Source organism: Homalodisca vitripennis, chromosome 3 (genome assembly GCF_021130785.1).
Source record: "Homalodisca vitripennis isolate AUS2020 chromosome 3, UT_GWSS_2.1, whole genome shotgun sequence".
In the NCBI taxonomy this organism is placed as follows: Eukaryota; Metazoa; Arthropoda; class Insecta; order Hemiptera; family Cicadellidae; genus Homalodisca; species Homalodisca vitripennis.
In genome coordinates, this window is record NC_060209.1 from 126,440,746 (window position 1) to 126,455,003 (window position 14,258).

Genomic DNA, 14,258 nt, shown 5'->3' on the forward strand with positions numbered 1-14,258 from the left:
TGGGTTATTAATGCCAAATAGTTGGAACTTGCTGCACAGTGTTGTTCGGGACTTAAAACATCAATCTCGTATATTATAAAATACCGGTTTGGTACTCAAATAGTATGTAGCGGAACTAAAAAATATTCTATCCGCATATTGTGTTACATATGGTCACAAAAAGCCATTTGTGACCATGCAATACATAGTAAAAACATAATTGACCAATTACACCACATCAGCACATTATGCATGATTAATTCTCACATTAAAAGTTAATAAATGTAAACATTTAAAAAAAATTTTAACATTGATGTTGTAATTTTGAGAGTTTTTTAAAATAAAATATTCTCTTACCGGCAAAAAAACTCCTGGAGTTCCAAATTTACTTCTAATTTACCATGAAGAAATTGAAAAAAAAAAACTACTCATCTAAACTTAGTTTTGGCTAAGACAAGAATATGACATGTTTTATAGTATATTATTTCAAGTTAATATTGATATTATCATATCACGATTAATAGTTTCTGGTTTCATATACTTTTACGCGAGATACATATCTACATCATTTCGTACTTATGAATTTAATTAAGTAATTTATTTGAAAAGATTCTACAAGTGCCTTCTAAATTTAACTCTAAGAAAGTGTTTATATATGCGTGCGCGTGTGTGTGGGTATGTGTAATAATGGTTATATTGTCATTATTTCATGATAAATAACTATGTTTTTCTATTTCAAAACATTTTATTTATATTTTTCAATGCTTAAAATCCACTCTTAATCAAACCGGTTTTTCTTGACATAATTTAAAATAAAGACGAGTGGTTCCTAAACAGTGGCTAATTATAAGTAAAACTACATAATGAAATGTTTTAGATAACATATAGCTTATATTTGTATTTTAAATAGTGAATTAAAATATTTGTATATTAAATTTACTAGAGAAATACGCCATTAGTAAATAATATTAATAACAAAATATATTTAGTTTCTTTTTTACTCAACGCAATCGAATGTTAGAAAGAGTTCGAGAAATACCTAATTGAAAAAAATAATGGTTTGATTTTACTATCGTACAAGAGACTTTATATGTAAAGTATTAACTACGGATTTATTGTTGTTATAATTAAACATTATCACACTAGTTTAATTTTACTCATTATCGTTTGGTTGCTAAACTCAAATGTTTTAATTGTGATCCTCGTAATTTTGTGATTTGTGCTCGGGACTTGCATCCGGTGCAGTGACAACACCTGGACTGGACTCCAAGCAGCTTTTGGCTATGTTTGAACCCTTTTCTTTCTTTTCTTTACTGCTTTCTGTTCTTTATTTTTGTTTCTATTAATACTTCTACCACCTGACGAAGAGGATAGATTTCAATCCTCGAAACTTTATGTTATACCTTTTATCACCTGTAACGATGGCAAATGTCCGAAATCCTGTTATCCTTTCAAACCTTCCATCTTCAAAACCAAACTTAAACAAAATTCTTCTGTATATTTTATTATCTTCTTATAAGTCAAAAAGCAAAAAGTCGTGATTTGAGTACAAAAGTTTCTAGGCCAAGTCAGATATTTCAGACTCACACTGCAGCAAGTACAACAGTTCTTAAATATTTATCTTATCACCCATTGCAAGCATCTTTGTATGTATTTATAAATATTAAATAATGTTCCAGCGAATACTGTTTCAGTTGAAAACAGCTACATACTGAACGAAAATCTGAGTCGTTTTCAGCCATTTTGATATTCCTTGAATATTAATAAGAATTAAAGAAATTTATTTAGAATTTGACTATGATTTAATACTTTAGTTTTGTTCACAATATTGATTCAAGTGACTGAAATTATGTGTAGTTTTCCTAGAGAAAAGGTACTAAATACTAGGTACAAACCAAATAATATTGGAAGAAGAAGTTAGAATGAAAGATTTAAGTAAGCATTAGACCTTGACGAAATTGTGGCCAATATTGTATTATATAAAACTGGCCACTTTGTAATGAGGAGAAAAGAAAGCAATAACTTGCAATAGTAAATCAGTAGGCCACACCATGTGTGCTGTTACAGGCTATCTTGAGGATGCATGAATATTTTGATGAAGTATGTAGTTAAATATATTACTATATAAAGTGTTCAAATGTGATATGATAGCACTGTTTATATATATATATATATATATATATATATATATATATATATATATATATATATATTTACCCAATTACTTGTACACAGAACCAATCCAATCTGGCTCCGTGATATAATTAGACGAGCCCTGCCATTTTAATCAGATCAGTTATTATCGTGTTGTCAGTTATGTCAAACAGCTGTTGAAAAATTTGGAAATTCTTGTAATTTACTGTTAGTAACCTAGCTCAACGTGTATGATAAGTTAAATAATAACAAAGATACAAAATATGTATCTATTTTATTCAACTCCTCACTAAAAATAACTCAACACTATACTTAACTTAACATTCACATATCGTCAATCCTTCCCACCATAGTCAGGGTATGTGTAGCATTATATCACGCATATTACTTAGTTCCTATTATACTTGGCTTTCATTATATATATATATATATTGATAATCAACCACATAGAAATATTCAATTACAATAACGTACTACACATATCAAGCATGATCATTTATTCAGAATTTCTTATAAAGGTTTCTTCTAATTTATTCGAGATCAAAGATAAATCACATGTGTTTGCTACGACACCAAATCCTGCACACAACGGACGAGTCCAAATCTTCTCTGTTTAATTCCTGCTATTCATTGTTCAGAAGGATGTTACAATAATCCTATAGCGAAGACGAACAATGTTGAGTACCCTCATATCATAATCAATACCCGGGAAGTCTCAATGTGCACTGAACTACACTCCCTTGTATATGTTACGTAGCTTAATACTTTTATAAGGTATTTAAATGCCATATATCTTCCTAAAATTGAGTTTCCTCCAAATCTTTTACCATATGTAGTTTTTTATAATAAACGTGTGCTCTGTATCGAGTCACGCAGTAATTTTTGTTGTAAGGTCACATTCGGATTCGATGTTTTTAGCTATTTTAAGTTCTTCTTTAAAATTCTAACAAACCTAAATTTAGGATAATAATCATAAAATGTGATTCAGTAATATTTCAGAAAAATGTTAGACACATATGTTGAGGAATAAAAATCTGATTATGACTACTAATTAGGAATATTCTAGCAATACATAGGATTTAAAACTGGAATAAAAAACGTAATTGATCGCCTACTGCAATACCACACAACGTGTTGCTTAACAGGCTTCGCTAAGGTTGCATGCAAAATTTAAAGCCTACAGCTGATTTCATTTTTGGGACATCGTGCGGACAGAGACATGTCGCTAATGTTCAGCTGGTTAAAATGATATAATAAATGATCTTTTACAATTTAATTGCTCTGAGTTTGTTTCAAAGTTCAATCACTTATTTATGTCTGGTTTTTTTGCTAGTGAATCCAAACATAATGCATATTCTGTCTATACTGATTGGTATTACGAATGCAAATGACATCTCTGATATAAAAATTCTGAGTTCATAGCTAAATTTGGAGGATTTAAGATCTTTTAAATACTGATAAAAAATTTAAAGAATCCAATTTTAATTTTTATTAGTACAAACAAAAAACTCATAACCCAAATATAAAATGATATGTCCGTAAAATGTTGGGGAATACAAAAAGGGCTGCAAATAGGTATGAAATCTGAAACCTCATACATATGTTTTAGTAAAAAATAATAAAACTGTATAAAAATATTTCTTTGAAAATAAGCCCTTTTAGAGAAATTTATATGATATAATAATTTAATTATGTGAGAAATAAAAGGAAAAGAATTTTAATTTAGTAAAAATACATGTGACCGACCAATCGAAATTAATGGTAGGTGTTATGAAAAACGCCCCCTCCATCACTACTTTTCGTTTTGTAACAAGCTGCTTTTATTTGTTAAAATGTAATACAAATATATATGTACTTTTATTGCGCCTTTTTGTATCGCTATCCATTTCAATCGATTTAAACAATATCTACCTATCAAACAAACGATGAAAATATTACTTCTGTAATTACTATTCATCCGGCCTTAAACTAAATAACATAAAAACCTGTATATTGTCCATTCGGGTATTTAAACGTATGTTGAAAAAGTATATTTTTATAATTATTGTACTCGTGACGTAACTTCGAAACACATCAATATATAATTTTGTTAGTATGTTATTGATCTTGTTCAAGCCTAAGACCATTGTAATTGGGTTTACTATCATCCCTAATTAGAACCACGGCGGATATTGCGGTTGCTTCGGTAATCCTGATACATTTGCTATCGTTAGCCTACCTCAAGCTGTGGATTAATTTGTAAACTTCGGTGAGCCTCTTGGATTCAATTAAACACAATCTATAAAATGTATTTGAGATTAATGTTAAGAAAGCTCCATTGTGTAATATTTACAATAGAATATTGGTTTTAATACCTGATTGACTAATATAACATGTTCATATACAGTAATTTGTACTGGCATGATAAAGACAGCTGAGCTTGAAAGGCAGACTATTACTTTGCTATGATTAAGCCCCACAATAACATGCTCTTTTACATAGGTTGCTCCCGTAACGGATAGACTGGAGTCATTCTCATGGATTATTCTCAGTATGGGATAGTTAAACTGTTAAACTCTTTGTTCACCGTCTTGGTCGCATTTCACGTTTCACATTTGTGGCATACACCTCTTTATATTACTTCAACTCCTTAGAAGTGTGGAGTCATATATGGATATGGATATGGTTTTCTTGTTTGATGTAGTAAAACTCATGTTGTGGGTCTCTCTCACGCATCTCTTCTCTCTCATGTATTGTAAGACTGTGTTACTAGCAAATACTGTGTTTATCTCAGTGAACTGTATTTTATATCGATTTAAAAGTACTGTGGATATCGTTTGACAACCCTTACACTGTATAGAAGTGTATACGATCTCATGCCGTTCTGTGTGCCAGTGAAGACACTGCTAAATTATGTCTAGCTATACAGTCACTGTAAAAAACCTTTACTACTTTATTTACCCCTCTGTGATCCTCGCGTAAATTTGTCAAATGTTTAACTTTTTAGTTTTTTAAGGAGCATAATTGTTGTCTACATAACGCTTTGTCCATCCAAACCGAAAATATTTTAATAACTTTAAGCTTCCTTTCAATTCATTCACGATTCATGATTTTGTTGGCAAAACTTGTTGGCTAATGAATGTAGTACAACCAAAAAATAAAAACCAATAAATCAAACCTACTTACTCTATTTAAAGTGCGGCTGAGTCTTTTAGGTTATATATAATTTCACAATTATTTGGTTTCTTTATGTAACCTAATTTTTGAACCATATTGACCTAATTAACGGAGATATATATTGGAATGTTTATGTATAAATCACAAGCATCCATTATTAAATTTTTCTTTGTGGAGATACTGCGAAATTATATTGATAGTACTAATTTATTTCAAATTTAGTTTGGTTTCAATGCATTTATTTTCTGTCCACCCTCACGTATTAATCGGATTCTTAGACATTTCAAGACCGTGGCCAATTAAAAAGAAATGTTACTTTCAAAGGTCTTTAAAGAAATCGGATCGAAAAAATTTAAAATCTTACCAATCAAATTACTCTGTTTGTCCCAGATTTCTGTATGTATTCACAGTGAGTCAGCCAAGGTATTCTAAACATTCATTAAGAAAACGTTTAGATCAGTATCAAAGAATCAATTAAATATAGTGTTATGGAATGTTTTAAGAAATAAAATGTTCTAAAACTGTTCGTATTAGGTGCTAATCTCATAACTCTCCTTCACTAAAATCTGATTGAGCTTTGAAACAATGTTCAATATAATATCGCATGTTGACATGCAAAAAGTTTGAAAATCGAACTTGAGTCCTCAAAATGTTGCACAAACTGTTCCGTTGCTTTAATGAAATTGTTTTGTATATATGCTCTGTATATGATTTAGGAAAGATGCACTCTGTTTCTCTGCTACAGCTTTAATATATGTTTAGAAAACTTTAGCTGACTCACCCTGTATAGGCTAGTTTTATATTCGATAGAGGTTATTGGAATATTAGTGGAATACTGAAACACTTCACACCAAACAATGACATACAGTAATATATTTATTGCTTTTTCACTGAATAAATTCAACGCTGTTGTGACAAAATAATAAACAAAGGGCACGTGCGTTTACCTGCTGCACTATACTGACGTTATTTTATTTATTTTCTATCCAAGCTCTTTGAGCTTGATGTGATTAAATCGTCGAGTAGTTTTCCTGTGTGATCTGTATCATTGTATTGGTGGCAATGACGGATATGGATATTGAAATATTGAATAGATAAAAATGTAATGTTTTAATAAAAAAATAGAAACAATTAAATCTCTTAAATTGTGTTTATTACGTTTTATTGTTCCTGAGAAATAGTCTTGGCTAGGCCGTGCTTAAATATTATTCTTAAAACATGATATGTGAATACTTTTTAGCGCGGCCTAGCCAAGGCTCGTCTGTGAGGTATTATTGCCGTTGTCTCTAATACCAATAAATTCTAATATGTTATGTTCTATGTATTGTAATTTTGGCATATATAAATATTTACCAAATATAAAAATGTCACTTTATTATGAGCGATTTAATGATAGCGTAAGCAACTTTTTCTTATATTATTTGTCATTAAATATCACTTCATAGCCGTATTTTCTATTTTTTCGTGCTACAAAAAATTCACAATAGTACCTACCCTTATAGCTGCACAAAGTACTATTTTAGTAAGACTGGATACAAAAAGAAAAGGTTTATTTCTGCACATGCTCTCCACTGATGTAAACTGTTCTAGGGATAACTAATTATACAAAGATCGACTACTGGCAGTTTCACTTTCTAAGGCAGTGAGACGGGAATCTTCCTGTCATTACCTCTGTAGATGGGGGGGGGGAGTTTGAGGACAACTCAGTTTGCACGTAAGAGAACTTATGATTCTCTCACTCCAGTAAGTGAAGTAGAATTGCGGATGTTTCTTATGTTTGATCATGACCGATCCGTTTCATGGTTAAGGTTGTACCACTACCTTGATTCTTAGAGATAATGACTTTTTTAAATCTAGAGAAGTACAGGTTTGTGACGTTTATTGAAAAAAAAACCGTTATATATATCTTAAAAAGGATCTCTTGTCATAAGATTTAAAGTTTGTGTTTTGTTGTAAAATACAAAAAATAATCTATGACTCAACATTTATGAAAGTCCTCCTAAATTTTGGACCACTGTTTTCTCCTCTCTTCCAATATTGATTTTTTCTCCTCTCTATCTACAAATCAGATTGAAGCTGATTGTACAAGTTTCATCATCTCGCTACTCAATTCTGGATGTGATTTTCACGAATTTTGTGTTATTCAATGAATTTGAATTATCTTCCAAACTATAAAACCATGAATGCTTTCAAATATCTATGATTCAAATAAACTTGTAGATCAACATGAGTAATTCTGAATGTTACGCTTGCTTGATTTTATCTTACGGATCCATAGCCCTAAACAAGTTCGGGACTCCTTTGGTTATTTGTACTATAAAGGAATATCAATTTGCCAAAATACATAAAGCTGAAATCCAGTAACAAGGCTACAACAAACCATTCATTACTCTAACAATATATTCCTTTTGCTTTTAAATAAATAACTTGTATATTATTACTACTTGAAAAATAAAGCCTCATGCATTTCACATTGCCATTTTGGTAAAATTTTACATTTATATAAAGTTTGTATAAATAGCTATTTGCTAAAGATTTACAACATTTTTGTATTAACGTATAAAAATAGAGTAACTCAATTATTCTTTCCATTGACTTTATGCAATTCAATACTCACTAAATACTCTAGTGTAGAGATAAATGAAACACATAATGTAAATGTAATCATCTGTTTCACTTTTGTAAATATTTATGATTATTTACATTCTACCAGCTTCCTCTTATTAGAATCAAATGCTTAATTTATGAACACACATCATTACATCACAAATTATTTTTGTGTGTCTCATGATGTGTTTATTGAACATGACAAGGCCTCACAAAAATTAAATTTCTTAATTATTGGAGTGTTTTTTATAAATTAAGCTTATGATTATTTGTTCTAAAAAGGTCCTAGGGGTTCAAAAAACAGACCAGTATTATTCTAGTGCTAATAGTTATTTTGCCACAAACTTTTAAGATAGCATGATCTTTTTTGCTATTAACCTCTTCAGAAAATTTAACTCAACCTAAGGTAGAGCGTGTTTAGAAATCTAGACAAATAAAATATAAATGAAGATCCTATTAATTTTCAATTATATTAATATCGATAAACCTAAGGTTTCTATACTCCGTTTTACCACCAAAGATATTCCCCTTATAAATATTAACAGTAGAATCACCTTAGGGGTTCAAAAAGACGCTTCTCAGTACTTACAGGACCTTTAATTCCTAAGCACACATACTTAGATAGTCTCTCTGGTGATATAGCAGGAAAGTAAATTGAAGTTGTAAAAACTATATTCAAAATTTAGATACAAAATATTTGCAGGCTAATAACGGATAGGAAATACATCAAATTTGAAGGAAAAACCTAAATCCTTTCGATATATTTATTTTTTCAACCTCTAGGCTCTAATTAATAATAATACTCTAAGTATATATTTAAATAATTCCATCTAGCAATTAGGAATTCACAGAAATTTTCAGAACTTCAAAATTTTTATCCTCCTTCTATTATTGAGGATGCACTAGTTTTGCACTAATCCTAATCACACTTTTGTTTGAATCCTTAGTATATCTACTTCCACAGTGCGCTTTTTTATATAATATTGAAAGTTTAAAAAAGAAATATTACTCGGAAAATGCTCAGTTGAGGAAAAGCCATCGTGCTTGACGCACTTTAATATAAATAATAATTTACTGATGAATTTTAATATTAAGTACATTAATGTACCTCTTTATGTATAAAATAAGTTATATTTACACAAATAATATGAATAAAAGTTAAAAAAAAAATATAAAATAAAAACAATTAATAGTTAGTTAAATCAGAATTACCCAGTTAGAATTCTCTGTATAAATCCGGAATGTATAAAAATGGTTGTAAATATGATAATATCACAGATAAGCCTTTTTGTCTTTAAAAGGCATTTCATAAATAATTTTTAATGTACATTGGCAGATATTGAAAACAATATAGAACTATAAGACACCGTTACAAGTTAGTAACAGTGGATGCTAACCCAATTGCTCGGTAATTAATAATGAAAATGCTGAGAAAATAAGATGAAAAGACGAGGTTAATTGGATGGCAATAGTGACTACTTCTGGATGAGAAGTTACATTTTTGTGTAACTGTTTCCGTTATGAATGCACCCTGGAAAACTGATTAATGTCGATTCCTTTACAGTTAAACCTCTATTAAATCAACCTTAATGAGAAATAGATTTGCAGCTCCTACATTGTCCTTGAAATAATATAGTTGGCGAGGTATTAGTTAAGAGATCTCTAATAATTGCGTTAAGCACTTTTTAATTATCTCTTAACTAATACCTCGCCAACTATATTATTACTGAGAGGCAATTACCAGGTCTAGGACATCTGTCCTTTTGTTACTAAAAAAAATCTGTCCCTCTGCCTGTGTCGGCTATGAAATTTTGTTTTCGGCCCACCGTATCTGCGAAGCCGGACAAAGGAAGGGTTACCGCTGCGGCCCCACTTCAAACCTATTTCTGTATGAGGAACACCACTCGCCATTCGCTGGCAGGCACTTCGTCCACAGGCCGCGCTTTAAATTTCACTCCCTTACCGGCTGCAGACGCTGGGGTTTATAGCAAACCTATTTTTATTGGTTAGTATTGGTAACTTGTACGTTGCGTATTATTTTACATGTAAATACATTAGTGTGTTAGAATCGTCGACGTAACAAAAGCCAAAAATATTACCACAATATATACGAGTATAATATCTCAGAGTATTGGTTTTTATTTAAAATTTTACGTTAAATTACATTATTTAAAATTGAAAAGAAGAAAACAAGTAAGTAGCTACAGTTTTCTTAGTAAGTACAATTTTAGTCAAGTACCATTTCTCTTGAACAAAGTTGTGTTGCAATAATTATTAGGTGTCCTCATTAAAAACCAAATTACCTATTTCAAATAACTATGCATCTACAAATTAAAAAAATGTTGCATGTATTGAATTCATAAGAGTTTTTATAAGGAGAAAAAGGTGCTACATTAAATTAGGGGTCTGCTCTAACATTCTCTCCTTTAGGCCAGTGCCACGCCATTATCTTCTCACAATGTTCAGGCGATGTAGCTGAAAGGTACAAATGATGTGGTGGCAAGGATATATAAGAAATATATGTGTGAAGTACAATAATTTCATGTATTGACATAAATGTACATACAAAAATACTAACTAGATTTCTGTAGCACCACATTAGCATGCACTAACTGCCCTATCACACATTTCGAAGTCGAAACAAAATCCTGATTTAGTTTTTATGAAATTAATTTTTTATTCTTAAAGTTTTGCCATTTATTTAGTTACTATTTATGAACATTCTGACAAACTAGTTTTTATATTTAAAAAAGCCAATAATAATGCATTTTCCTGAAGTAAACTGTTTAGCGATGGCGTAACTATTAATTATTGTATGGAGATATACACTGTACATACTGCGGCCGAAGCAACTATATTTTGTACAGTTATAAACTGTATAGGAATCCAACTGAAAATAAAATAGTTTCAATGGTCAAATTCATCTATTCATTCGCACGTCATATCGTTAAATGTATTTACTGTAGCAGTATCTCCCTTTTAAAACTGTATAAACTACTATGTCAGTCATTAAAAATCGGAATACACAAAAGAAAAGCGAAGAATTAAATTGGCAATCACCGTAGCTGCAATCACGTGGCGCTGTTGCATTAATTAATCAAATAAAAACTGATTTGGTTTTGACGTACAATAGTTTACTGCCGATTGAACAAACTGTCAATAATACAATACAGTTTGAGACAACTAGTTTAAGCTACAAAGAAATATATATTTTCTATTTATACTCGTACTTTGGTTTATTTGTCTCGACCAGCGTGTCTTTCCTTTTGTACTGTAATTTATTGTATATTAAAACACCTTTTAGTAAGCATTAAGATTATTATGTGATGAAATTTAAATAAAACTATTTTGGTAACTAAAAAGTTGTCAAACAGACAAATATAAATTCTGATGAGGAACATAAACATATTTTATATGTTAATAACTAAGCATTATATATATAATAATATTATGTTATTATATTATAACTAAGATTTGGAATATGATGATTTTAGCTTGATATTGTAAAATATAAATTTTAGTGTTAAAATCTAGTCTGGTGCGAGACCTGGCGTGTATGTTAACAAAAAGAAAAAAAAAAAAAAAAAAAAAAAAAAAAACACCAATACGTGATACACGGTTGTATACTATACAAGTGATAGTTGTGATTTTCTGTACAAAGATCATATTTAATTTCGTAGGTAGGCATTAGCCACTTACAGTTAGTTAACAGATTAAGACGATCTTATCCGAACTACGACGATCTATAGGCCAAACTAACAATAGGAGTATTAAAATAAACTGTTTTTTAAAATAATAATTTACTTCATATTTAGTTTTTTGTATTTTTTTATTTTTGTTCATAAAATTTTAGATGAAAATAAAGGTATTGATGTAATATACCGTGTAATATAACCACCAGCCATACTTTATACAGAGTAGAGTTACCTTACCGGGAGTGAGGCTTGTTGCTCGTTAAGTGCTCTCCCTGTAATTTCCCTCTCCTTGTAACTACAACCGTAGCGTTCTCCTTTCGTTGGCTTCTAATTTTTGTAAATATATATATATATATATATTTGTAAAATACCTTCTAATGAGAATTATAAAGGACATGAAACAAAACCTACCTTATAATGTGTACACTAACATTATTATTACATCAAAAGCAACGCGCTTATACAGCAGTTGGTAAAATTCTCGGTAATCAGTAGCATATTTGTGTTCTTTTATGTGAATAAAATTCAACCATACAGTTTTTGAGCAAATAAAATTGAATTTACATAAATAAATGAAAATGAGAGGATTATTATTACAATTTTTTATGATCACATAATTATTCTCACCAACCAAAGTCAGCCCAAATGTTTACTTCTTGTGATGTAAAAGTTATCTTAATACAAAATTTCCTTAATAAATCATGACGTCAAATATTGTTATATATTAATGAAACATCTATAATGAGTATAGTGAATTAAAATAAACAATAATAATACATAATTTACGGCATAGTCAGAAGCTACGTACTTTAGTGGCTGTCTCCTTGGTATAATCTAAAGTTTTGAAGGCAATGTTTACTGATACAAGTTGACTTCCAGTAATAAATTTAAATCAATATACTACTGATATATTGAAATGTGTATTTACCGTAGGCACATGATACGTGGTGTGGCATACTTTTACTTTGTATTGAAATAAAATTCGCATAGCGAACTGAAAGGGTTTATTTAAAATTTTTACATGATCTAGCACCATCTGTATATAGCATTCCTAAGACTTGACGTAAGTATGAAGATACGCAAACATGTGGCAACCCAGTGATCATCAAAATGTGCTTAATAACAATCTCATTTATTGGAAGGGTATTTATTTAGCACAACCACCATGTCAATGTGCTTAATAACGCATCTAAGAAGTATGGGAGGATTTACTTACATCCAAAACCTGAATGAACTCCACCTGGAAGTTAGATGTGCTTTTGCAGCATGTTATGCTGAATTAAACCCTCATTGAAGTATATTGGAATGCTAAATCTGTGTTTTTACACTTTCATGCGTTGAGTAAATATCCCTCAAAAATTATCAATAAATTCATTTGCAGGGGGCGCCTTTTCTAAGAGGGTGTGAATAATTTGAAAGCATTTCCACACTTTGTTCTAATAAGTTTTCTTACACATCTCATTTATCATAAGATGCGACTATAGAAGTGTGTGCTACAACAAGCAGCAATAGGAGCGTAATTATCGTAATTTGTTACCGACTTTAAACTTGGTATAGAAACAATATCTAGATAGTGCATAGGATACATTTTAGTACAGTCCAGTTCAAAAATGAGGCCATTATATTAAACATGCAAATTACGGCCTTTATTACGTATTATTACATATTTTTAAATATTTATCGTTCAAATTTCTTATAAAATACATTTAAAATTATCTTATAATAGATCAGACGTAAGTAAAATTTGTAAATTAAAACACTTACCATTGTCTAAATTAAGATATATTCAAATTTCTGTGCGAAAAAAGTGGGTACAGTGTCCGTATTAAAGAAAGAATATGTCAATACATATTAACCACAAACCATTCCTGAGTCAGTAAATCAGAATAGCAATTTGTGGTTACGTCAATCCCATATGTGCCGACATTATCGGAGAAATTTAGAAGAGAAAGTACAACTGTATAATCGAATTTAAATCTCGAAATGCTCTTAGATAAAGTCTAGTAAAGACAAAACCCAATAATGGCATACAGGATTTCAAAAACTATGTTCACAGTAGAAAATTTAGTTGCCGTGGAGAATGCATAGGTGAGACCAAAACACCATTATACGAAAGGATATAACAAAGAAAGAAAATACAAGAAAGGGACCAACTAAAAAGTAAAAAATTACACTTAATTTTTTCAAGACATCGTACGAAGTTTTAGATGAAGTACATGAATTTTACATTTACATGGAAAACATAATAATTGCGAATCTCATTTATTTAAAATAACAATTAATCGAGTACATTATTATAAATTATCGGACCAACAAAACAATTGAAGTTAGGCTGCTTTGGTTGCCAGTTGAGAAAAACTAACTAACAAGGAACCTGAAGTAACAAGTAGATTAGAGATGTGTAATAAAGCAATGCAGAGGTCACATCATGGTTTTAAGGTGAACTTGATCAAGAATTAACTAATATTAAAAAAAATGGAAAGACAGTCGTGGGACTAACCGACAGAAGTGACTACTTGTTATAACGGGATATGAATATTTGTCTTGAAAGTTCGTTTGTTAATTATTAAATGGTTATTTTTAATAATTTAAAATATTATGAGATACTCAATTCCTTAACATAAAAAGTTGCATATTTTTTATTATTTATACAAATTTTGGTAATTT